Source organism: Gossypium raimondii, chromosome 7 (genome assembly GCF_025698545.1).
Source record: "Gossypium raimondii isolate GPD5lz chromosome 7, ASM2569854v1, whole genome shotgun sequence".
Taxonomy (NCBI): Eukaryota; Viridiplantae; Streptophyta; class Magnoliopsida; order Malvales; family Malvaceae; genus Gossypium; species Gossypium raimondii.
The window spans coordinates 19,143,346-19,167,325 of NC_068571.1; the positions used below are offsets into that span (position 1 = coordinate 19,143,346).

The 23,980-nt window shown below is 33.2% G+C and overlaps 2 non-coding genes across 2 annotated transcripts; both read right to left on the reverse strand.

Moving 5' to 3' along the window:
- Positions 1-3,408: 3,408 nt before the first annotated feature.
- On the reverse strand, positions 3,409-5,793 carry LOC105799904 (uncharacterized). The gene is made up of 3 exons (XR_008198102.1): positions 5,678-5,793; positions 4,799-5,586; positions 3,409-3,837 (listed from the first exon to the last, which is right to left on the reverse strand). It is a non-coding gene; the product is annotated as an uncharacterized LOC105799904 (transcript).
- Positions 5,794-21,969: 16,176 nt separating this feature from the next.
- LOC128042775 (small nucleolar RNA R71) lies at positions 21,970-22,076 on the reverse strand. The gene has a single exon (XR_008198286.1). It is a non-coding gene; the product is annotated as a small nucleolar RNA R71 (small nucleolar RNA).
- Between the last annotated feature and the right edge of the window lie 1,904 nt (positions 22,077-23,980).

A 23,980-nucleotide genomic window follows, 5' to 3' on the forward strand; every position in this document is an offset into this window, starting at 1 on the left:
ATTTTTTAGAATTAGGATCAAATTAAGAATATTTATAAATTTTGATGGTTAATTTTTAAAATTCGATTAAATCAATATAATATGTAAAAATTAAGGGATAAATTTATTATTATACTAATTTTTTAACTACCACGTTAGCTTGTCATTTGTGATTTTAACGAAAGTGACCAAAATGATTGAACTATATAATGTGGATGCTTAAATTGTAAATTTTATTTTTGGATGCCTAAAATAAAAATTATAGTTAAATGACTATCTTTATAGTTTACCTAAAAAATTATAGTTAAATGGCCACACTATCACTAGTTAAATTTAACGTTATTTATTTACATTTTTATTTAAATTTAAAAGTTTAAATCTAATTTGAATTTATAATAATTATAATAATATAAATAAAAAATGAATTAAATATAGTTAACATGGTATAATTTTTAATCAATATATGATATAAGTAGGAAATATGATAGTGAAAATTTTAAATTATGTAGTGAAAATTTTAAATTATGGTCTATTGATTGAGTGTTCATCTTCTTTAAAATAGTTTAAATTGGAATCATCATTGTATAAAAAATAAATATGATATTATTAACAACATTGTATTCCTAAAAGAAAGATAGAACTTGAACCTTAAAAATCACGTTATTAAGAAGACTAACCATGAACATTAAATTAAAAAGCAAAATATTATACGTGATAAAGTGAGAGATGGAATTGATAGTGAAGTTTGAATCCAAGAAAAGAAGTTAGATTTTGTTTAGTTTTAGTTTTAGTTTGACGAAAACATGGAGTAGGAGGAATGTGGGGTAGCTGAATCCAGATGCCGTGTCGGCTTCGCCATCTTAACATTGTGTCCATGTGTCGTTTTCAACCGCGGCTGCTGTCGTTTTGGGCAACGTCGTAAACCGGCCATCTCAACTTTCCAACAGCTTCGTTTTGTCGTACCAATAATTTTGGAATTCTTCTCTTTCTTTTTCAACATGCTTTGGGGGAGTTAGAAAATAATTAAATTTGAAAAACATAGTATAATTAGATTGTTATAACAAATATATATTAAGTCGATTATATTAGTAAATTCACTTATGAATTTAATAATCAACAATTGATCGTTAAATAACTAAATGAATTAATCAAAATCAATTGTTAAATAACTAAATGAATTAATCAAATCGATTTTTTTAAAAGTAGTTTATTTGCTCAAATTTAATTTAAATCTCAAAACTTATTTTTTAAGCTTTTAAAAATTTTGGGAAAGCATTCAAAAAATAGATAATTTTATATACAGTATAGAATCAAATATTATAATTTTATTTTTTTAAAATTTATTGATAGATTAAGCATTGGCTCAAAGTCTCTTTTAATTGATCTTTCTACGTGGAGAAACAACGTAAATGTACGTACGACACCACCACTTGTGTTTTTGAAGGGAATTTGGTATTACGTGAAAGTGAAAGATACCATAAACTTTGAATAGATTATAGACCGCTTCTACTTTACATTTGAAACTCTTGTCTCTAGTTTGAGATAGCTGCCTATCTAGTAGCTAGTAAGGTTTGGGAATCCAATTCCATATTCACGGATATTCGATTTAATTTTTACAAATTTAATTTTTAAAATTATTATTCGTTGCAAAACGTAAAAGTGGATTATATCTTAAATATTCATCGAATTCATATTGTTTATTGGAATAATAGATGTGGATTTAAATTCAAATATTTGAATAAATTAATTATAAAATGCTTATAATTTTAACTTTATAAATGTAAAATAATTTTAACGAATTTGAATTTATATTTCACGGTTTTAAATATTAGAAAAATGATTAAAAATTTAATATTTTTAATTAAAATATCCGTAAATAATCGTATTTATTTTGAATTTGGATTTGGATGGTAATATTCAAATTTTATTGTAAAACTGGTAAATTGTGGTGTTTAACATTTAGCATTAACAAAATCACATAATTAATTATATTTAATTTAAAGGATTTTTAGTGTTAATGCGTAAAGTCAAGAGTAACCCCATTTGGCTAATTAATTAAGAGTTGAAGAAAGTAGAGTTGATTTTGCTATTAAGGGTTGATTTCCTTGTATCAGGAAATTTACTAACCGAAATGTTGAAATGTACCCACACTCGTACGCGTAATTACCACTAAAACCCTTCCTTTTTTCCCTCCCAAATGGATGAACACAGTTTGACAAAAGCTCTTTTAATAAATGTTACGTAAGCATGATCCCATCCTTCGCCTTTACCATCTGTTCCGGGACATGAGCACATGAGCCACACTAGCAGTTATATTATTATAAAACACACTACCTCCTATTGTTAAAGAAAGGTGTGTTTTTTTGTTTGAAACAAATTTTATTGCACATTCAAAAATAAATCTAATTTATATAAATGGTATGAAAGTTAAACCATATCAGAAAAACATTTGGACTTAAAAAATGCCGGATATAAAGTCACATTGTAAAAGCACTTGTAAAAGAATATGAAAGGAAAGCTAGGTATATTGAAGTATTTGAAAATGGAAAACTCAAATTCTCTCTACGATAGGAATGGTGAAGGAGACAACCCTCTTGATGATCCAAACATTAAGAAGGTCCGTTTCAAGGAATTAGAGATTAGCCCAGAAGATGTGATGGTTGTGGATTCAACACCAACACCAACTCTGTCTAGGAAGGACTTGATATTGGGGAAAAGCTCTCTTGAGTTGAATGAAGTCGGTGGAGACCATTTTGTCGACGGAGGGTTCTCACTAATTGAAGGGGATGTCAAGAAATCAGTGGCTAATGGTATTCCCTTTATTGATTTCTCGGAAAGAGAACATCAACTACTTGTTAAAGAAATGTCCACTTCAGTGGTTCTTAAGTTACTGGGAAGAAACATCGGATTTGTGGCTTTGCAAGATATATTATATGGAATCTGGAGACCTTCTAAGACTTTTCAATTGATGGACATTGAAAACGGTTATTTCTTAACTAAATTTCAAAGTCCTAACGATTATGAAAACAATTCTTTCACAAGGGTCATGGCTTATTTTGGGGCAATATTTAATAGTACAACCCTAGACTGTTGATTTCAATTCGGCATCACCATATCCTAACACGATTCTTACTTGGATTAGGTTTCCAGGGCTTCCCAGTTACCTATACAAAAATGATGTTTTATGGGAGATTAGGGGAATGGTCACTAAAGTGATTAAGGGCTCCTTTGGATTGAGGCAGTGAGGCAGTGAGGCACGTTTTGAAGGAAAAGATGGTGCCAAACTCACTACTGTGTTGTTTGGTTGAGGGTGTTAGTGCAGTGAGGTTTCTTTTCAACCACACTGATTAGCTGATTTTCAGCTGGAGAAAATAGCAGCAGTGGAGGCTAAATTGAGCAGTTGACATTATAACAGACAAAAATAGCCTTACTTTTATTTATTATTTTACCATTTTATCCTTAAAAATTAAGTTAATTTCATTCCCAAAATGCAAAAAACCCTGCTCTTCAATTGACAGTAACAAAACTCCACCGTAACAGCAGAGCAGACTCTCAAAGAAGCTATATTTTTCTACTCATCCTATCAATCTTGTTCTCAACTTTGATCTGGTAAGTGAAAACCCTTCTTTTTCTACTCTATATATGTGTTTGAATTGTATGAAAGTAGTTTCTGTTTTTCCTTTAAACACAAATCCATATGTTCTTTCTCCATTATTTTTTTACCTCTACTTGCCGTTGAAGAGATTGAACATAATTGATGATTTCATTCAGCATACCAGCTTTGTCTGTGATTTTGTTACATCCTGGTACTAAATCTTGCAGATACTTCATTCTTTCACTGATTTTCTCCCTTCTAACCTATATAAATCAACATAATTAAAACATTATTATCTAATGAAAGAGACCTGATAAAATAAAAAAACAAATCAGTAATAATACCATCCATATTCATGTCTCCAAAGAATGTCAGTATTCATGTCTCAAACCCTCAAAACTAAAACTATCAAAAACAAAACAAAGCACAACTAAACAAACGAAACAACAAAAGCTTGTAGTAATATGAACAAGTTTAGCAGGTTTGCTATATGACTTCATGCCTAACACAACTTCATCGTGAGGGGGTTAGTACCATATACCATATACCATATATCACAAACATATATGATCTTATAATTCCTTCTTTTATCGAAGGGAATTTGGGTACTTTGGGGAAGAAAGAAATCAAACAGTCATGGCCTGCATCACCTAATAAAAGGAATTTTATCCCATTCCTCTTAGCATCAATCCAACCTACTAGGTGCAAGAAGATATTATCATTAAAAAAATAAAATTTGCACATTCATAATTAACTTGAACAAATGACTAAACAACTATATGTATAAATTCATTTTGGAATATTATCATTAAAAAAAATAAAATTTAATAAAAAAAAGCTATGAAAGTTATTAAAAATAAAATTATTAATGATTATTAATAATTTCTAAAATATATCAAAATATAAAAAATGCTAAAACTATCCCAAAATGATTTCAATCACATAGGTAGGTTACCAAATTCATCCATACCTGTTAAAAGATGACCTATGCTTTGTAAAATATAACAAAATTCTCTCATCACAAAATTACAGCAAAAATATTGGCATACAACCAAGCAAATATGTATATGGGCAAAATTTTGTTGTCTTTTGAGTCTTTTTACCATCCAACCATTCATTAACATGTTTCTTATTAAACTGGTGATAACAATTGATTAATACTTGAATTTTTTAATTGGTTTCTTATTGAAAAATATATATACACACATACATAAATGCAAATACCTTGGCGTAATAGTCCTTCCAGACCCTACGAGCAATCTGATGACAACCCAAATCAAAGGCCTTGAATTTGATCATTCCTATGCTTAGTTCTTCCAATGTTGGGTACTGTGTTGGCTGATGCTGAGCTAGTCTCTGCAATTTTCAAATTCCAATACTCCTAAATACTTGTCAGAGATTAGTGTACAAGTATCCACCCGGTAGCACTATTAGATAATTTCAAAGGCGAATTTATTTTTTTCTTTCCAACCAAACTACTTAAATCCTATGGAAAGATAACTGTTTGTAATTTGTGGAGAATATTTGTCATCTTTCCCCACAGGCAGGTAGAATATTATCTACGGCCTTTTAACAAACAAATTTCACAACTACTTCCAAAATTGAGATTTTATATATAACAAACAGGAAGCAAGGATTTTTTTTCTTCCTTTTCCTGAAAGAAGTATCAATTCAAAAAGTAGGAGAAATGGATAACATAAAAACCGAACCCATTTAAATAAAATAGGAAACATAATTTGAGATTTTATTAGAAAGAATGGATCTGGGTAAGAAAACACTTAAAAGACAACATATCCAGGTAGAACAAATCTGAGTCTGGGTAAAATAAACGACATATACACAGCAAAGTAGAAAATATGCTACAGAACATAACTAAGTGCAGACTGATGTCAAAAGGTATTGACACATTGTACAAGCAGTATGCAAGTGATCATATATCCATGTTATCAAATATTTCACCATCTTCCTCGTAAGACAAGTAGTCAGCAGCAAAACCATCAACCACTAAGTTACTGCAAGAGACAATATATGGTAATGAGGCATAAAGATAATCATGGAAGCTTGTACATAACTATAAATATCACATAACACAATTAGACCCACCTTAAGCAGCAAAAGCTTAAACTCACTACACGCTTTAGTTTTCTATTGTAGAAGAAGAAACTGAATGACCATTTGAAAATATAACTCCACAACAGTTACTGAACAATTATGGCCCACTGACTACTCACTAAAGCATTAATATAATACACACTTACATTGATCATTTCTTCGAAAGGGATCGCATCGAGTCTGGATTATAACTATAAATTTCGCACTCAGAGTTTCACAACCTGCATAACTGGGTATTTAAAATTACCAATTCTTTGAGACTTGCATTTAGTCATTTCGAACTTACACTCGCCTTATAAATCGTTTTGAGGAGTAAAGCGCCCCATATGCCTCGATCCATTCCTCAATGATGTAAAGCAGAAACTTAAATGCCAAAGCGATGACTTATTTAAGGATAAAACATACCACAATTGAATGAAAACTAGTTATCGCTCTTCTCACATACTACAAACCACCATCAACAGCATCAACATCTTCCCCCAAATCCATATCTTTCACCCCGAATGACATGAACACAACACACCATTGGCCCAAAGTTTCATGAGTCTGATTAACTCCCAAAAAAACTGATGAACATACAAATTTTAGACTAAAATCACTTAAGTTATATTCATAACCAACATAAATACCACAAGAACAAGAGATAGGATAGTGCAACAAGAGTAACTGCAAGTTAATATTAGAGGAAATGCATATTCGTTCTCTCACAAATGTGCCCAATAATCTTTTGATATCCAATGTCAAGAGAATAAATGAATACTTATACCAATACCTTCGACGCTTCAAGCATGTTGGTATAAAAAATATGTTTAAAAGTATCCCAGCTTTCCTCTGTTAAGAACTAGTGTGCTTTAACTGCACTGGAACCACATCACCACATGCAATATCATAATATAAGAGAACCATATAAGACACACATGAATGTCAGTATAAAGCATTCAATAGAACAAATAAGACTTGAATCAGACACAATCAAACCCATACAAGACATACATGATGCCACTGAAAGCATAAACACCATTCCCACCTCGAATTTTCAGTAGTTGGAGCATCCAATGAGGATACCAAACAAAAAATTTGCTGCAAACTCAGTAGCGTGAAGGTAGAACATAGAACCACTGGATTTGATACAATTTCAATATAACAATCCACCAATCTATCAACATATGAGGAATTGAATATAACCAATGCCTCATACTTTTTTTAGCAAAGCTAGGAAAGATTCGTGCCTACATATCTTTTTATAAAAAACTCCATTAATTAATCCACAAAATTTTACATAAAAAACGAATATGATTAAATCTAACAAATTACAACAGAGATCAAAACATATTCACCAAATATTATTCACAAAATATAACGAAAAAGAAGAATAAATGAAAAGCGCCTTGCTCCTATATTAAAATCACATTGAATTTCAAATAATCAGAAAAAAAGTATCAGAAAAAAAAGAGAGAATTAAACAAAGAAAGAAGCGAACTAGTTTTAATAGTTATTGCAACAATGGTTTTGCATAATTACATTCGAAGACATGCTTCGTCAAATGATGAGGATTTTCGAGAATTTGAGAATATACCCGACATGCCAGTCTTTCCAAGCCAGTTTGACAGAGGTGAATCGAGTTCTTCTAATAGAGAAAGTGACCTTGAAATCACAATGTTAAGGGAAACCATTGCAACTAGTTTAATGAATCCATATTTGTAAAAACATTTTGTATCATAACCTAATTTCTAGTAATAATGAAACTTGTTATGTCTTATGTTACTATTTTTTTATTAAAATTTATCCGTTTAGATACTTTAAAATTTGATCCAAGTATAATGTTACTATTTCTAAAAATAATATTTAACATTGTTATAAAAAATATTTAACTATAAAAGTTAAAAATAATTATCATTTTATCTAATAAATAATTTAAATTAATTATATAAGTCATTAAAATATTGGAAGATACATTTTAATATTTTATTAAATGAATTTATAAATTCACATATTTTAATAATTTTAACAAATTTAAATAATTTAAAAAACTTCTATTATATATCAATTCTAATATGATGTCATTAATAGTCATTTTTATTCTCACCTCACCGCTACAGCTGCGTTTGAATCCAAACACACACTCCACCACTGTTTCTAATCTCACCGCTACAGTATCCAATCTCACCGCTATAGTAACTAACCTTACCGCCACCGCTGTTTTTAACCTCACCGGAGGCAAACACACCGCCCATCCAAACTAGCCCTAAGTTAGACTTTAATATAGATAGTAAAGTAAGGGTACGATATGCGTGTATGGCAGTTTATGTAAACCTCGGTAAGCCTTTGATCTCAAAAGTACTAATCAATGGAAATCTTCAAAGAGTAGAGTACGAAAGCCTACTGGTGATGTGCTTCTTTTGTGGACGTTATGGGCACAACAATGAGTCTTGTCCTTATACTTCACTCCCTTCTCGCTTATCAAAGGTAATGGACCCAATGACCGGAATTAATCAAAAAATGGATTTTGGCCCTTGGATGTTGGAAGAGAGAAGATCTAGACGCACTCTTCGGGAATATGACAAAATTAGAAAGTCCAGACTAGAAGGAAAATCTATGGGATCATGATTTCAATCTTTGGCTAGTCTAGAGGCTAAAATCATAGAAGAAAGTATTGAAAAGGAATCTACACCAATTTTAAAAAGGCATGGGAAAGGGATTTTGACTGAAAATTTTGAAAACCCTTCAACAAGACAATTTCATGTTGTTGTAGGTGAAAGCAAAGAATACACGAAACAGAGGGTGGGGGATATTAATTTTGGATAGGTTAGGAAGCCCAAATACAAAAATCAGTTAAAGCGCCAAAAGAATTCTAGGTGCATTGTTGGACTGGACCATTTGGTTAACCTATTAGCAAAGCTTGTCACGAGAAAGGGCTACGACATTGGGCCATTTAGTGTTTCGAGTATCAAAGATTTAATTGGCATGAATTCATCAAACCCCACAAGAGAAGACTGCATGTCTTTGGACAATGTTGCGAAGGCCCACCAGCCATCTATTTCAGGTGGCATGGATCCCACAGAAGAAGACTGTGTGTCTTTAGACAACGTTGCGAAGGCCTAGCAACCATTTGTTTCAGGTAAACTCGTTCCCTTGTCATCTTCTTCTATTGTTTTAGCTGATTTTTATACAGGTGGTGTGGACATGGCTCTTTCAAAATCAAATCAATTTAAAAAAAAGCATTCACTGCATTTCAACCCAACTTTTGAGGAAGCGACCATGGTAGATGTAATAGTGAATGAGGGTATTTTGAATGCCAATAATCATATCGCCGTAATCTTTAAGGACAACACCCAACATAATTTTTCTAGGAAGACGGTTGGGAGCAGTTCAACTACTTCTAGAAATCAATTGCCTTTAAGTAAATTTAAGGAGAGCGAAGTCAAAACTCTTAGTTCAAAAGGAGGGTGGAAAATAAATAAAATCTAAAGGGCTTGGGTAACCGATTCAAGGCCTCTGGTAGTTCTTGTGTTTCTTTCGCTAAATCGATGAAGACAACAGCGGAACTCATTTCATCATATTTAAGCAGGCAATCTACTATGGATATGTCAGTAAAAGAGGGGGAGAAGCCAGATATTGTTGCCTCTGGTCGATAGTAAGATAAGTTTTTTTTTCTTTTCTTTTTAATATGGATTTATCTATTTTATCTTGGAATGTACAAGGGTGTACGAATGTAAAATTCCCGCAAGTACTTCGTGAGTACCGTAAACAATATCAATCGGACATAGTCAGTCTTCTTGAGCTAAAAGTTAGTAGGGTTAAAGCCAACGCTATCATTGCTAGTTTGGATTTGGCAAAATCTCATCGAGTGGAAGCGGTTGGCTTTTCGAGTGGTATTTGGTTAGGATTGAGAGAATCTATCGATTTGAAAGTGATTAAAAATCATCCTCAATTCATCCTAGTTCACATTTGCTCCATTATCCAACCACATTTGATCTTTATTGCTTTTGTGCATGGAAGTCTCGATGGACAAAAAAAGAAATTTATTTGGAGGGATCTGAGTCTGTTTATCCCGCTTAGGCATTCTACATGGTTGGCCATTGGAGATTTTAACGCCATTCTCTCTTCGAATGATAAAAAAGGCGGTCATATGAGAGGACGAAAATGTTCTTTTCTTTTTTTGGTGATTTTATAGATAAAGGCAAACTCTATGACATGGGATTTAGAGGACCCCCTTTCACTTGGCATCAATGTAACCTTTTGAGAGGCTAGATCAGGCACTAGAGAATGAAGCTTGGGTGGAGACCTTTCCCAACTGTTTTGTTACTCACCTCCCAAGAATTAAATTGGATTATTGGCCACTGCTCCTAAAGTTACAGTAGGAGCCCTCTTTTAAAAAAGGAAGACCTTTTTTTTATTTTTAGAAAGGTGGTTACAACATCCAAATTTTTTAGAATTCGTAAGGGATAATTGGAATTTTGATGGGAATATGAATACCATGGTTGTTGGTTTTACTAATAAGCTCAAATATTGGAACAAGTGCATTTATAGTCATATTAATAACCATAAAAGGCAATTGTTTCATAATTTATCAAAAATACAACATTCTATGGATGTTTCTAGATCTAATTCTCTAGTCCAAAGTGAATTGGAGGTTCGAAAGGAACTAGAAAATACCCTTCATCATGAGATGCTCTGGAGGCAAAAGTCACAATGTGAGTGGTTGAAGTTGGGGGACCGAAACACTAAGTACTTTCACAGGCGTGTGTTTAGAGGAGAAATTTTAATAGAATAACATCTTTGTGTAATTCTAATGGGGAATGGATTCTTGATCCTGAAGCCCTTAAATCAGATGCAGTCGATTTCTTCTAGAATCTTTATGGAGAAGCAACAGGCCTAATAGGTAATCTGCCTGTAAGTGCTTTCTCGCAACTTGGTTATATAGATATTGATTTTCTTGAAAGGAATGTCATGAATGAAGAATTCAAGACTACTCTCTTCAACACGGCACCATTGAAACGCTCGAAAGTGATGGTTTCCAAGCCTTGTTTTTTCAGAACTAATAGGATAATATAGGTGGAGCCATTTGCAATTGGGTTAGGAAGATCTTTGAAAGAGGTACTATAAAATCAGAGCTCAACAATACCATTTTTGTCTTAATTCCCAAAATTCCTAATCATGAACATCTCACGCAGTTCAAACCCATTAGCATTTGTTCGGTGCATTATAAATTGGTTATGAAGGTTATTGGAAACCAATTCAGGAGTATTTTTCTAAAGATTATAAGTCAAGAACAAACGAGATTTATAGTAGGGAGAAGTATTATTGATAACGTGAACATTGCACAAGAAGTATTGCATTCCATGAAAACCAAGAAGACTCCCCAATTGATAGTCGTCAAGATTGACTTGAAGAAAGCCTAGGATAGAGTTCGTTGGGATTTCATAAAAGCATTACTCAAGGTAGAAGGTATTCCTATTTTTTTTAACACATGTTATTATGAATGCTATTTCATCATCTACCTTGCAGGTTTTGTAGAATGGTGCCCCAACTTCCAAATTCAAGGCTGTTAGGGGTATTCGTCAAGGATGTCCCTTATCTTTTATATCTATTTGTCTTATTTATAGAGTGGTTGGGGCACCGTTTTCATTCGATTATCTCATTAGGAGAGCAGAACCCTATTTGGTTATCGCGTAGAGGTCCTGATCTATTAGAATTATTCTTCGCAAATGATTTAGTGATTTTCAGCAAAGCGAATTTGAAGCATTGTGGTCTTCTTAAAGGCTTTTTGGGTAATTTTTGTGAACATTCGAGCCATAATGTCAATGCTAGGAAAACCAACATCTTTTACTTCGCAAGTGTCAAGGAAGATTTACGAGGTGAGATTGGGAAAATATTTGGGGGTTCCCTTTCTTCACCAAAGAGTAAGAGTACTCAGGATTTCTTGGTGGAAAGAGTCCAAAATTGACTCTTTAGTTGGGATCCTAAAAAACTCTCTTTTACGGGGAGGGTCACTTTAGCACAATCAGTTCTGCTTTTTATTCTAAGCTATCTTATGCAGTCTATGATGGTTCCGAAAGGTATTTGTGATTCAATTGAAGAAATGGCAAGACAATTTATTTGGGGTGCATCGAAAGGTAAAAGGAAATGGCTTTAGTTAGGTGGAACAAAATTTGTCAACCTAAATATTGTGGAGGTATTGGAATTCGTCGTTTTTGTGATCAAAACAAAGCCTTCATGATGAAACTAAGTTACAATGTTTTCACTAAGACTGACGCCTTATGGGTGCAGGTTTTCAAAGTAAAGAATAGAATAAAAGAAGACATTCCGATTTGGATAAACAGAAGTAAAAGTTCCTTATGCGAAAATCCATTGCTAAAGTATGGCCTTTGATGTGTGATAACATAATCTGGTCAATAGGTAATGGGCATATTGTTGACTGTTAGGATGATGTTTGGATTCCTAACATGGGTCCTTTGAGTAGACATGTTCCAGGAAATACGAACATTAACCCTGATTGTAAAATGCATGAGATGATAAATGGAAATGGCATATGGAACCTTGAAATTTTTTGGGTTTGGTTACCAAAGGACATTGTCCGATGTATCATTAGTATTCTACCCTTTATGGAATTAGTTAGCCCAGACTTTCTATCCTAGTATCATACCACGTTAGAAGTCTTTTTTTTGTTAAAAGTGCTTATCAGATGCTTAGGGATGAGTCTTGGAACCCAAGGGATGGGATCTGGAACACCATATGGAAAACCCCAAGACCTTAGAGAGTAAGGTAGTTTATTTGGTTGGTTTTAAAACAGAGACTTTTATCCAATTATGAAAGGGTGTGGAAGGGGATTGGACAAGACAAATCATTCTTCCTGTGTGGCCATGGTGATGAGGATGGTTTACATGTACTAAGGGATTGCCCACATACTGATATAAGCATGATAGGGAGCTTACCGAAGACTAGCCAAGCACCAATTGAGCTTCCAAAAGGGCCCATGACTAGAGCTCGAGCTAAGCTCTTCTAAGAAGCTGTTTCGGCTTTACTCATTAAATTTTGGAGTGAGAATCAACTCAAAGACGAAGAAGGAGTTGTGCTCAACTTTCCAACAAGTCCATACATTCTCGTGCGAGCTAACCTTAGCCCATTTCCAGCTCCTCAATTTGCTGTTAGCTCCAATCAGCTCATTGGAACTTAATGCAGCTCGTTGAGCTCATTTGAACTTACATTCAGCTCATTTCTTTTTATACTTTTCAATAATTAATCATTAGTTTTATTTTAATCATTTTACTACAGCTCATGACCGAATCTACTAGCTTAAATCAGCTTGATACGTTAATTGTCATTTTTGAGCTAGTTGAATTAATCACTAGTTAAGTTAATTAATTATGAGTTTTATTTATTATATGTTTGATGTGTTTATTATTTATGTAGGTACAACCGCATGTGGAATTTCATTTATGGCCTGGTGCATGTATAGCTAGGTTCATTTGGAGGGAGGTTCATACATGGTTGGATTCAAAGTACGGACGGATACATGAATGACCACCTACAATGAACGGCGGTTGTCCCATAGCTTTCCAAAGTAACTATTCGACCAAGGAGCAGCATCTACATTAATTCTTAGCCACATTCATGAATTGGAGCCAAATATACCTACGTGAACAATATGGTGCAACGAATTGGAAGGTGCATGCATATTTAGCTACATCGAATGGGAGAGTTCATGAATGCTTACCTACATGCATTGTGTGCTGGCTATTGGTTTCTTATTTGATTATTTAGCCAAGAAGCATCTATTGGAGGGGACATTCACACCAAGGACGAACCTAGACATGTCCATTGGCCTCCCATGCATTCACCAAGTTCCAAGTTCATTTTCTAAGCTCTAAAGCTGTCCATTGAATCTTCTCTACAGCCGAAAATAGACATAGTCACTAGGGAAGTTCATGTACTTAATTTATAGCCGAATTTCTTAATACTTAAGTCTTGTATCTTTTGACCATTCGGCTAACCCAAGTAGCTTATAAATAGTTTATTTGTTTATTGTAAAAGGTTACAGAATTTGAATATTAAACTTGATTGTGAGGTTACCTCCTCTCTTTTCGTTTGAGTCTCATTCTGACTTATCTAGCTTGCTAGTGGTGTCAACCTGACTCTTTGAACTTATCACCCTCTCGGTGTGGCATTCATCCATCTCATTATACCTTTGGTTCTTACCTCTACATAGGTAATGGGTCAAGGTCCATATCGACTTCCCATTTTATTCCCCCTTAAGACATATAAGAACTGGGGCAATACTTCATATAGTATTGAATCTTTCTTGACGCTTGAGTTCGTATTTTCCATTCCATTTTAATTTTCAACTTAAAACTACTTCTTTGTTAAAACCGAACCTATCCACCAACAAACCAAGTTCTTCTTGAACCCCTCTTGCCTACTTCTTCTATGACTTAACCAAACTTTCCTTTTTTTTTGAAACCACTTCGAACGGATCTTCTCATCGACAATCGGGCAAACAAGTGACTTGACTTAACATTATTGAGCCGGATCACATCACATACGAAGGATATTTGGAACCAGATCATCCCTTCAAATTGAATGTCGCGATTCATCTATGGAAATACTTTGGAATTCATTTTGTCAAACCTATAACAGAAGTCCAATCATAACATGAGAGACTCAGCTTGGGCATGTTTCTTTGGGTTAACACTTTAGTGTATTTAGAAAAATCAATATTTGTTCATTTTCTAAGGTAAAACAACAGACCCTGATGAAATTATAAAGGTTTCCTATAGTTGGGCGAAACAATATTCATCAGTGCCCAAAGATGACTTGGTGAAGGAGTCGTAGTTCTCTCTTAAAGCATCAAATTCAGGCATGTGTGTTTTCTTAAATATTGATGGTGTTGTACAAATTGTATTTGGTTTCTTTGCTGTAGGTGGAGTAATACGCAATGGAAAAGGAAAGTGGATCTTGGACTATAATAAATTCTTAGGGAAGTGTCTAGTCTTTACTGCAGAACTATGGGATATATTGGATGGCTCACTCTAACTTCAAAGAAAAGGATATGATGAGGTCGTCATTCAATCTAATAGTCTTGAGGTTATTGAATCTATTATCTACAGCAAATTGGAAGGATCACATGCTATCTTGGTCAGATGAATTCAACAGATTCTATTAAATGAAAAGAAGTGGCTCTTGAGATACGTGCCGTGGGAATCCAAAAGATTGTGCATGCAATAGAAAAATTGGCGTTCAAGAATGATGATGGGTTGAATCTCTTTGACTATCCTTCAATGATTATTCAAGAATTTTAAAAAAATAAAACACTGGAGGCAATTTACGGTTAATCTTATGTAACCTTTCGTTTTATTTTAGTTAGTTTACAAAAAAAAAGTCACACTGTAAAATGCTCACCCACTAATATGAATCAAATAAATTAGTGCATTGAATTCGACATCAATTATTTTGTTCTTCCTGAAAACTAGTGAAGCATTGTAAAATGTTAAAACCTCTAGATTAAATATAGACAAAACTAGTTGTCTCAGACTAGAGCATCAGAGACACAATAGACTCGAGAACACTTAATAACCAATGACTTGAGAAAACATGAGCCATCATTAAAAGGGGTAAATCTAGAAATTTTTAAGAGGGATTGAAAATTAATTATAAAATTTTGAGAGGTCAAAACATAAATTTTTTTTATTTTTTCATTTATAATTTTATCATTTTTAAGGGATTAAAAAGATTTTTTTTCATTTTTGGGGACCAAAGTGTAATTTTATTATATATTACTTTATAATTCATTATTTATGAGGGGATTAAAATAGCTAATTTTCATTTTTGGGGGGTCAAGACCCTTGCTTACCTTCTCCCCCTAAATGTGCCCCTGATCACCAACTTAAGAAAGCCTACCTCAACGGAGGAACCAAAGGAAAAAAAGCCTTAAGTGATTATTTTTTTCGAGCAACACAACCCTCCCAAGCCGAAAAAAGAGGCAACCGATAAAGGAGGAAGCATGACAAGAAAAGAAGAAAAGAGTGATGACCAACGTTAAATCCTATAAAGTGTTTTTGCTCCGTCACCAACCAATCTGAAAAAATGAGCTGTTTTTCATTACCTTTGCCATTTTCCAATTTTTTCCAAAGGCGATATTTGAATAAAATTGCATGTACATATACATATACATTCATCAAATTCATTTTTATTGCATGTACTTTTGATGATCAAAATTTCTTGTCACAAATTGTAGTCTTCCTAAAGTTTATAATATATTTTAACCCAATAGATGTGGGACAATGGGACGTTCGGCAATTGAAACTAATATGGAAACAATGACATAAATCTCAAGCTAGCTAACTGAAGTAATTTTATGTAAGATTAATTAATATTGAAACGTGAAGATTTAATTTTAAAGCAAAGATGATAAGAATGACATTCATGATCAAGCATTCGAATTATGAAAATATAATAATGACAATAAAAATATAAATGTTGGTGATATTAATTTTATAATTTTCTTTTTAAACTATAATAATATTAAGTGAGTTGCTTCATGTCGAAAATATGTCTAGAGATTTTAAAATGATAGCCTTACCCTTTTATTAGTTTTGACGATATGAACATGTGTCATGGGCTGCGTAAGGGAACCTGAGATCAATACAAACTTTGATGATCCATCTTGTTAACTTGGGGTCATTTGGCCTAACAGGACTGGGCCATTATTTAGAAAGATTAATGGCCTATCTACTAAGCCTGGTGAATATGTAAAGACTACAGTAATTTTTATTTTACCAAGGTGAATATCTTGTAATCTTATAAGATTTTGTAATTTTAGGGAATCTTGTAAATCCCTTAAGAATCTCAACCTTGTAGATTGCCTTTAATATCAACCATTGATGTATTTTAAACTAGACTGTTGGATCATGGGGAGCTCAACTATAAATAGAGCGATAACCATTCATTTGTAATCATTTCACTTCATTATTGAGTAATACAATGCATTTGAAAGATTCACTTAAAACTTGGTGTATGTTGCTTTTCTTGTGGCTTTTTTGTTCGTTTGTGACTTTTTTTCCTTTCAAGTTTGCTTTCGCTTTATTTCAGTGCCTTAGAGAATTTCAATTGAGAATTCTCATCTTTCGAGAGTTAGGCTGACTTCGGAAAATTTAAAGCAAATAATTTACGAGACTTGAGTTCTAGCCCCAAGGCAGTTGGTATCAGAGCCATTGTTCTATAAGTGATCTGTCATAATTTGATATGGTAAATTAAGTCTTTTTTGACACTTTAAGCATTTTATGAATTTATTTTGTGGTTTTTAATATTTATTAGCATTTTAGTGTGTTTTGTGACCAAAATGGTAAAATATTACCTTTTGAGGTTTAATAATTAATTTTAGCTTGTGCAGGATGTGAATGAGGCCAAAACATGAAGAAACCTTGATGTTGAAATTAATATCGCGACACTAAAGTTATCCATCACCTTGGGAGTTGAATTTTAAGAACTAACAACACTATAGGTGAACTGATGACAAAGGCATGGCACCAATGTCTAGGTGTCACGACAATGAATGTCAAGGTTAAGACATTGTGCTGTTGAAGTTGAAACATTGAGAATAGTCACCAATTTTGAAGGACCCCAACTATTTAAGGAGCCAAGGTCGCGAGATTAGAACCAAAGTTGCAACACCAATGCTGCCAGGCAGATTTGGGAGGATTCTGTTGACAAAGTCACGAAACCAATGTCTGGGTGTCGTAAGATCATGGTTCAATGGGTTGAATTCTATAAAGTCTTTCTTCAGTCAAAACAATCTATTTTAGTGTTTAAAAAGGGGGCAATCTTGTCTATTTTAGGTCAACATTAGAAGCATAATAAACAACACTTTTATAACAAATTTTAAGGACTTTTATTTTAGTTTTTAGATTTTTAGGTTAAATCTAGTTTTGGGCTGCTGCAATTTTTTTCTGTAATTTTTCTGCAACTTTCTTCCTTTCTAACTCAACAGTATAAGAACCCTTTTTGTAACTTTGAGCTCGTTCTTTCAATTTTAATAGATTTCAGTAAGTTTTTATATAAAGTTTGCAATCAGATAATCATAATGAGGAATCTTACATTTTCACTCCATCACAATAATCAAATCAAGCACTTTAATGAAACAAAATTTGAGAAATTTCTAAACCCTTTTAATTTTTGTATTATGTAATTGCTTGAATTAACATGAGATTGATCAGGCATTGGTTGATTATGATGAGCATGAACCAAATTTCTTGGATGGTTGGTTAATTGACTGTTGAATAATTATCTTAAGGATTAGAAACTAAATTAAATAATCTAGACTAAATTGAATAGAAAGAAAAACTTGGAATTGACAACTCTAGGTGAAAATATAGATAAGTGAGACCAAAAGAGACATTATCATATAAAATTTCAATTGTCCCCATTTAGTTTAAGTTAGATCTAGAGATAAATTAGACTAAATTACTAATTGGGTAAATTATAGAGCGGGAGGTATTAATTAATTCAATTACAAAATTATTCTATTAAATTCCTTAATTCGAGAGTTAATTTTCAACATGGAAATTAACTAGTTACCATTTTGTCTTTGATTATTCTATTATAAATTTTGAAATCTTTACAATTAGGTCCTTAGATATAAGTTTAGCTTAAATCCTTCAATTTATGTTTTTTCGTACTATAGGTTATTAGATAGCTATTTAGACTTCCTATTTGCATGTTTGTTGCTTTGAATTTGATTTTATCATTGATTTTATGTAGGTTCGATCCTTGGAATACTCCATACGGTGTTCCATTGTACACTTTATATAAATATTACAACTCGATCTGTTACACTTACAATACATCACACGTTTAGTCTTTGTATACATTTTTATCTGTTCGATGCATGTATGAGGCATGAATAGTAAGGCATCGATTGAGATGACAAAAAGAGTAGATGAGTAGATTGACCCTAGGTAGACTCATAGGAGGGATAAGAAAACTAGTAGATCAAGGAATATGTTGTTGTCTTTGAAAAGTCAAGTGGTCAATCTTGAGGAATCCATGGGTGGTGTGAAGGAAACACTCGAGGTAGTAGAGGGACACATTAATGAGCTGGACTCATTGAAAGAGCAATTCAAGGAATATGTATAAGAGGCTCTCAGTTCCAATTTGGATGTGATGAAAGGGGCCCTTAATGCCGCTATGGGTGATCAAATAAAGAAGAATAATGCTTTCTAAGCCATGGTAATGACTTTGAAAGAATAGATTGTGGAGCTTATGGAGGAGCTTACTATCTATAGGGCTGATTTGTGTAACAGAATGTTGGCTTCGATTACTAAGCAACATAAAATGGATGTTCCTAAATTGAAAGAGTTTAAGGGGACGAGGTCTGTAAGGGATGAGGACAACTTTCTCTCGGGGGTAGAACAATACTTCTGTGCGATGGGCATTGAGGATAAGGCCACTAAGGTAAATAATCTGTCAATTTATTTTATTGATTCAAATAGATAAGGAATTGAAAGCTGGTGCGTTGGTGACCTACCTCAAATTGTACTAGTAGTCTAGATACGCTTCGGCATTTAATGAGCTTGTTTTCTAGCTATTTTAGTATTAATTATTGTATTTTTGGTACTTAGTAGTTTAGTATTAAATATTAATAAAATAAGTGTTTTTACACAATTTTGAGTGTTAGTGACCTATTAGGCCGACACAGGTCTTAGGTAGTTTTGATTTGTGTAATTGAGTGTGTAGGATGCTGAATTTATGACCAACATAAACTCTAAAATATATAGATATTTCAACAGTATTTTATGTACATTTTATGCTAATTATGAGTAAATAAATAATACTTTCTATGGTTTTTCACTTAATTTCACGATATTTTATAATCTCCATGGGAATGTGTTCAGTTTGTGAAATTTATGTTAAACACATGTAATATTGTTATTTTTTTTGGACTAATTGGGCTAAGGAAAAGGATGACAAAAATTTGGTTGTATTTGGGTCTTAAACAGGTACAGGTTGGAAGATCCAACATGCAGTCATGTGGGCTTCAAAATGACTTCGTTCTAGATTCAATTACATGAAGGTCTAGTATTGTCTAATTGGAGGCCCAAAATCGTTCCACTTACCCACTTTTCCATGAACTAAAAATGACAACATCCACTGCTAAAATTAGCAGTCCATAACTAACCACTCATCTCCCAAAAATAGTAGATTTGACCTCAATCTCTATCAAATAAAAATTAACAACCATTCCCCTTGATTCAAGCCTCAAACCGTCCACTCCTCTACAAAAAATTACAGTTAAAACAACCCTTTTCTTACCATTCAATGGGCGACCATACAAGGAGAAAAAGAAGGAACTCTTTTTGCTAAAATTAACAAAAAATCACCCACTCGTCCACATATCAAGGGTCAACACCTATGGGGGAGAAAATCAAGGATTCCCTTGTTAAAAATAGAAAGGGATGTTGGGACTTAAAGGCTATAAAATGTGGCTTTCACTTCATTAAAAAATGTACCAGTTTTTAGAGAAAAATCTTTTGAGTGTTATTGTCTTTCTCATGGCTTATTTAAACATTTGTTTGCGACAAAATAAGGCAATTCACTTGTTGAAAATGAGACCAGTCAAAGAGAGAAACTTGAGAGTATTTTGATGATTTAATGCAAAGACAAGAAGGAGAGCCACCATGGGAAGCCGTAAGGAGCAGTTGCAGATAACCCGCTGTAGTTCAATTGTTTTCTCTTCTTATTGTGAATTGGCATTGGATAACTCCCTTCAACTACTCTTTTTTCCTCTATCTTTATTATTAATTGATGTTTTTTGTATTGAAAGACAAGTTTGCATCTCATCTTTATGTTTTAAATTTAATATTACATGACTTAATTTTGTTTATTCAGAATAAGTATGAATCATGATTTGAGTTAATTGGTTTTTGTATTGTGAACATTTTGTGAAAATGATTATTTCATTGATTTAGGTTTGATTCATGTTAATACTTGTAAATGTATGACCAACATTTGTAGGTTAATGAATTAACTGTTTAATCTAAGAAGAGGTAATAGTTAATAGTTAATATATAAAAGACCTAAATGGCGCATATCATGTTGATATCGAAAGACAATTTTGTATGCATAAACTATATAAATGCCTGAAAGGGTGATTTCTAGGTTAGTTTTGACATAGACATATGTAAAATAACTTAGGGACATATTAGGACTTTGAGAAAAGCCTATTCTTTAATTAAAATTTGGTTTAATGAATTTTCATATTGTTTCGATCCTTCATGGTATCCCTTTTATGATTGCCCATAAACTCTTGTTAAGTGAAGTACTCGTTCTAGCCTATTCATGTTATGTTTTATTAAATCTTATGTTTAATCTTTCTGTTGTGATTATTTTTCTACAAGGTATGTTGTTTTATTTTGTGGGTATTTGAAATTTGACTACATCCTCAACATTATTTTTGACTCTCATCAACAATATTTTTCTTTACTTATTTTCTACCAAATTATTTTATAATTAACTTTGCAATTAATTTACACAACAGTCCCTATGAAGATGATAACTCTTTGCTTACTACTTATTACTTGTACAACCATGTACACTTGCACGTAATTACATGACACAAGTTTTTGGTGCCATGGTTGAGGACTGTATTTTGTCATTATTTGTGAAGATAATTGTTTTTCAGTTTGGTTTATTTTTATTTTTGTTTCTATCAATTTTAACTTTATTATTTTTGTGATTTTCAGGGTTTATGAACATAGACTGAATGATTGATCTATTGCCAATTACCCAAAAATTGAACACACTTTTAGGTAAAGAAGAAGGTAACGATTAGTCTAAAGACAAGTCGAAGAGAAGAATCAAAATCCAAGAGAAGATGCAGTCTGTAGTACTCAGAATCCAATCCTTATTGCTGATGATAGAGATCGAGCTATTCAACAGTATGTTATGCCCTTATCCATTGAACTCAATACAGGGATTATAAGACCCAAGATTGAGGCCCTTCAGATCGAGTTAAAACTAGTCATGTTCAAGATGTTGCAAATAATGGGACAATTCAATGGGATGCTTGTTGAAGATCCGCATTTGCACCTTCACTTATTTATGTAAGCAAACGAATCTTTCAAGTTACCTGGAGCATCTGGAGATGCCTTAAGATTGAAGCTTTTCCCATATTCATTGCGAGATTGTGAACGAGCATGGTTGACTTCCTTATCGCCCTATTCTTTATCCACATAAAAAGAATTGCCAGAATCTTTTCTGATGAAGTATTTTCACCAAGTAAGAATGTTAAGCTTAGAAATAAAATTATTATGGTTCAGCAATCTGATGATGTGTCCTTCTATGAGGCATGTGAATGATTTAAGAAATTATTAAGAAAATTCCCTCATCATGGTATTCCTCTTTGTATCAAATTGGAGACTTTTTATAATGGTCTCAATGCTCACACAAGAATGGTGGTAGATGCTTCAGCTAAGGAGCTCTTATTTCAAAGTCATACAATGAAGCGTATGAAATTCTTGAAAGAATTTCAAGTAATAACTACTGGTGGCCAACCAATCGGTCAACCACAGGAAGAAGAGTGGAAAAAGTTCATGAAGTTGACACTCTTATGTCTTTAGCAGCTCAGGTATCTACTATAATTTTCATGCTTAAAAGTATTACTATTAATGGTTGCAACACTAACATGACAGGTCAACAACCAAGTCAGTTTGAGAACATCGTGTGTGTATACTGTGGAGATGGTCATACATTTGAAGATTGTCCATCAAACCCAAAATCTATCTACTATGTCGGAAACCATTATCAAAATAGGAATGGTCCAGGTCCATAATCAAATCATCATAATCCTTCATGGAGAAATCATTCCAATTTCTCTTGGAGTTATCAATGAGCTGGTCTAGGTAATTCTTATATGCCCTCATGTTTAAATTATTTGCTAGATTTTTCTCAATAGATGCAAAAACCTCAACCAGTCGAGTCTTCAAATAGTTTAGAGAACCTATTAAAAGCATATATGGCTAAGAACGATGTGACTGTAAGGAATCTAGAGAACCAAATAGGACAATTAGCCAACGAACTAAAAAATAGACCTCATGGTGCTTTGCCAAGTAATACAGAAAATCTCTAAAGTATGGGCAAAGAGTAGTGTAAATCTGTTACTTTGAGGAGCAGAAAGGTTTTGGAATCAACAGTTTTTGAAGTTAAAGATAAGCTTGTGGTTGTCCACAATCAGAAGGAAGATCAACTAGAATTTGAATCTTCCACAGTGCAGAATCATGTTCTTGTGATCCCTATTGAAGCACAACTGTAGCAGAGTAGTCCTAAAGAATAAACACCAATAGTGAATGCATAACCAATACTACCTCCAAAAAGTTGTCTAGTTAAGGTTAAAGCTCCACCACCTCCTTACTTGCAAAGATTCCTGTGACACCGCACCTGACTCAACCTTTGTGTCTGGATACTATTTAGATAAATAAGGTAGATGAGATAAGTTTCGAATAGGCATAGTGTTTGAACTAGACTAAGCATAAGAACCCTTTGAGCACACCTGTGATGCCTTGATGTTGGCAAGCACTAGGTTGGCACATATTGATCAAAAAATGTGTCGGGTTAGGAAGAATTCACCCAAAAGATTTGATGTCACATAGAGCGAGTAGACTCCGTCATAAATAAGGGAAACGATCTTTAAGATACGAGTTTACATCAGTAGTGTAGAGTATCCTATAAGATTGGCTTTGAGCTAGTCAAGATGGAAGGAACAACAGTTAAGAACCAACCAAACGAGAACTGAGATAGCTAAGGACTAATGGTAGGTACTCGATTAGTTTTGTTGGAAATTGTAGATTTGGATAAAACCATCCAATGACTGATGTGTTTAACAAGGTTTAATAAAGACTTAGGTTGAGTTAAGTGTTTAAGATAAGTTAAAGAGAAAATATCTCCTCTCTTCCTTTTATTGAGATAATAGGACTAGAAGAAAGGCGATGTGCTCCTCTAAGCTAAGTCTGAGACCACGATGTTTGAACAAGATTTCCTTAAAATTAAAGCAACGCTCGATAATTAGGTGAACTCTGAACTTAATAAGTAAACTAAATGTTACTTTAAAAGGGTGAAGTGTTGTCCACCCCACTAATGTTCTTGGCATGTTAAGTGGGTTCGTAACCAATATTGCACTAAGGTAAGAAACTGCCTTAGAAAGGAATAAATCATTAGGAAAAAGAAATCTAGTAAGGTATTAAGAAAACTCGAATAATAGGGTCGTTGCCAAGAAGGCATGACGCACCAACTGTGATTAGTTAA